At 41.7% G+C, this 4,199-nt stretch overlaps 1 non-coding gene across 1 annotated transcript; it reads left to right on the top strand.

Annotated features, from left to right (window-relative positions):
* The first annotated feature begins 2,776 nt into the window (after window positions 1-2,776).
* Window positions 2,777-2,882, top strand: LOC132638944 (small nucleolar RNA R71). The gene has a single exon (XR_009582000.1). It is a non-coding gene; the product is annotated as a small nucleolar RNA R71 (small nucleolar RNA).
* The last annotated feature ends 1,317 nt before the right edge of the window (window positions 2,883-4,199 follow it).

Below are 4,199 nucleotides of genomic sequence, written 5' to 3'. Positions count from 1 at the left end.
GTCACCCACCACAGAAAAATCATCCATGAACACCTCCAAGAAATCCTCCACCATGTCGGAGAAGATTGACATCATGCACCTCTGAAAGGTGGCTGGTGCATTACACAACCCAAAAGGCATCCGGCTGAATGCAAATGTCCCATAAGGACAAGTGAATGTGGTCTTCTCCTGATCTTCCAGAGAAATGTTGATCTGATTGTAGCCCGAATAACCATCAAGGAAACAATAATAAGAACGCCTTGCTAGTCTATCCAACATCTGATCAATGAAGGGCATAGGGAAGTGGTCCTTGCTCGTGGCTGTGTTGAGCTTGCGATAATCCATGCAAACTCTCCAACTGGTGACAGTTCTGGTCGGGATCAACTCATTCTTAGCATTCGACACAACAGTGATGCCGCCCTTCTTAGGAACACATTGGACCGGACTCACCCATTTACTATCAGCAATAGGGAAAACTACGCCTGCATCTAGCCATTTGATAATCTCTTTCTTGACAACCTCTTGCATGTTCTCGTTTAGTCGTCTATGATGCTCTACACTTGGTTTGCTGCCGTCCTCCAACTGCATTTTGTGCTCACAGATCCCAGATGGGATACCTCGAATATCTGCTATGGTCCAACCAATAGCACGCCTATACTCCCTCAATACCTCCAAAAGTTGCACAATCTGCTCCTCAGTCAATGAGGCTGACACAATCACCGGTAATGTGTTGTCGGGACCAAGGAACTCATATCTCAGGTGTGATGGGAGCTGCTTAAGCTCCAACTTAGGTGGCTCAATGATCGAAGGCTTTGCTGGAGGAGTTGTTCTATTTTCCAGATCAAGACTCAGCTTCTTTCGGTGGTATGTGTATGAGCCAAAACCCACAAGTGAATTAACTGTCTCCTCATAGCCTTCCATATCTTTAGCATCGAAATTCATCAGAATACCAGCCAAAGCCTCACCTAAGCTCTCTTCTTCCATTTTGAACTCCACTGCATCATTAACAACATCCAATGAATCAATTACCGAAATGCTCTCGTAAGCACTTGGTAACTTCATCCCTTTGCTAGCCTGAAAAGTCACTTCTTCATTGTTGACTCGGAACTTGATTTCATTTTTCTCCGAATCCATCAGATCCCTCCCTGTAGCAAGGAAGGGTCTCCCCAATATGATAGGAATGTCCCGATCAACAGCACAGTCAAGAATCACAAAATCAACAGGCAACATAAAATCACCAACCCGCACAATTACATCATCCACCACCCCAACAGGTCTTTTGATAGACCTATCAGCCATCTGCAATCTTATTGTAGTCAGCCTTGGCATCCCCAAACCTGATTGTTTATATATAGCAAGGGGAATTAAATTTATACTCGCCTCATTATCACACAAAGCACGAGCAAAATCATGGTGCCTAATAGAACAAGGGATGGTGAAAGCCCCAGGATCTCCCTTTTTCTGAACGATTGTGGTTGAGATGATGGAACTCACAGTGTGAGTCAGACTCACGGTTTCATGTTGAACCGTCTTCTTCTTGGTCAGCATACCCTTCAAGTATTTTGCAAAACCCGGCATCTCCTTGACAGCTTCCAAGAAGGAAAAATTCAGAGACAACTGCTTCAGCTGATCATAAAACTTCTCGAACTTATTATCTTCTTTCTTCTTTACCAACCTTTGAGGGAAGGGAGGTTTAGATTTGAATAGCTGCGTCAAAGGGCGTAAAGCCCCTTTCACAGCCTGCTTACTCGTGTCATCAGCTTCTCTCACCATCTCTGGAATTTTAGCAACCTTCTTGTCAGTAGGCCTCTCATCAGCAATGATGGGTGTTTCAGACTGCACCTCATTCTCTTCATCTATTTGCTCAAGATCAATCATCTTCTCAGCAGCCCCCTGGATTGTTTTACCACTCCTAGTAGTGATGGAAAACGCACGGTCTATACCGCCTCCCCCATTTATGGGATTTGGAATAGTGTCACTCGGAAGTCCTCCCTTTTTAGGAGGGTGCTGCTCTCTGGAAATGTCCCTCATCTGCGACTCAAGCTTCTGAATAGCTGCTGTAGGGGAACCCACTGTTTCTGTCAGCCCAGATAAAGTCCTGTCCGACTTAGATTGGTTTGCCAAAATCTGCTCAAGCATTGCTTCAACTTTCGAACTACCTTGCTCTGATGACTCACCTTTCGGTGGTATATAAGGATTGGAACTCTTGTTCCCAAAATTGTTGCTGTTGTTGTAGCTCCTGTGGTTTTCACCACTATAATTATTGTTGTAGTTCCCAGAGTTGTTGTAAGCACCTTGGCCTTGGCCTTGCTGCGGTCTCCATTGATTCTGACTTTGATAGCCACCTTGGTAATTCTGTCTTTGATAACCCCCTTGAGAGTTGTTAACATAGTTAGCATCTTCAACCTGCCTAGATGGCCCCTCAAGGAACGGACCATCTTGAGCATGGTACATCCCTTGCGGCAAGACTGTATCATCTTCACAAACATTTACCTTTTTGATTTGAGATTCATCAAACTTCTTTATCAGCAAGGCGATATTTGTTGCAAGTTCTGCCAATGTTTGCTGGGTGTCTTGATTCTCCCTCACCATATTCTGGATCATAGCACTACCATATGGTACCACATCAGCATTGTTTGAGTGCCAAGCCTGATTATGAGTTGTCAGCTTGTTAAGTATGGTGGTCACTCGTCGAAAGGTCTTGTTCATAAAGCAACCATCAGCTGCATTATTAGCTACTGACTGTGACACTGGACCTAACCCTCGATATAACTTCTCCATCAATATATGATCCGGAAAACCATGATTCGGGCTTCTCTGCAAATACTCCTTAAATCTCTCCCAGGCTTCATATAGTTGTTCCCCCGGTCGCTGCTTAAATTCGTATATCTTGTCACGAATTTCAGCCTTTTTGCTAGGGGGGTACCACTTTGTGAGAAAAGCAGTTGTCATCTCTGCCCATGAAGTAATCGAATTTCGGGGCAGCTTCTCAAACCATGTTCTTGCTTCTCCAGCTAAGGAATATTTGAATAACCTCAACCGAATCGCATCTTGTGAAACATTGTTCTAGATGTGATTAGCACACACATCCACAAAATTCTGCAAATGGCGTTGGGGGTCATTCTCGGTAGAGTTCCGGAAGTATCCCTCAAGTTTCAACAACTGGTATAGAGAGGAGTCAATTTTCACAATAGCAGCTCCGAATCGAGGCTGAACAATAGGAGATGCATGGTCCTCCTCCGGAACAAATTCAGCGAAAATATTTTCATCGTCTGATTCATTCGCCTGATTGTTCTCCATATTTCCCTGGTTGTCAGCACGTTGATTTTGCTGATGTCGATTCATGTTCACCTTATTTACACAAAGTAGCAAACAAGGTGTGATGGAATAAGCAAAAGACTTTAATCAAAGCAAACACTATTTAGTAATTTCAAAACTGTATTCCCCGGCAACGGCGCTAAAATTTGATACGCTCAAATTACACCTATTACTGGTATAACGCGGACGTTGTCAAATATAGTAACCCAACAAGGTTGGGGTCGAATCCCACAGGGAATATGGTGTGAAAAGGTTACTAAAGTCGTAAATGCTAAGTTCTAGGTGTAATGTCTTAATCCGATAATGTTGGTAAAAGTTGGTCTTTTCTATAACTAATTTCTAAACTATTGCTTTGGTGGAAATTTATGATAAAAGAAACTAAGATTGTATCCCCGTTAGATAGAATGTATGATCATGGGTATTGCTCTTGATATACTTCTAATGAATTTTTATATGAATGCACTTAATCTCTATGTGAATCTCTACTATTTCCCAATAAATAAAGATTATGTCTTTCTATGATTTTCCAAAATATAAGAAAGTGACTATGAAGAACGATTAATCATGCCAAGTAAATTCATCTTATTCCTAAGTGAATTTATTAAACAAAGGTTAAAGCTTTGAGTCCTTGTTAATTATTCTTACCAACCCTAATTATTTTCCCAAATAAATTAGGGTTTATGGCTTTAACCAATGTTTGCAACCATTAATTATGAATGAAGAATGAAGAATAATCAAATCCTAATAATCCATTATGTGTATATCAATCACAAAACCCAATCACAAAACACCCATCATTGGGTTCACAACGCTAGTAAAGGGAATTAGCTACTCATAGAGAAAGAAGAACAATGAGAATCATAAAGCTTACAATTGATTGAATGGACTAGAAAAATTACTTG

Source organism: Lycium barbarum, chromosome 4 (assembly GCF_019175385.1).
Source record: "Lycium barbarum isolate Lr01 chromosome 4, ASM1917538v2, whole genome shotgun sequence".
In the NCBI taxonomy this organism is placed as follows: Eukaryota; Viridiplantae; Streptophyta; class Magnoliopsida; order Solanales; family Solanaceae; genus Lycium; species Lycium barbarum.
Note: the sequence above shows the minus strand (reverse complement) of the source record. Positions and strands in the feature narration are given on the sequence as shown.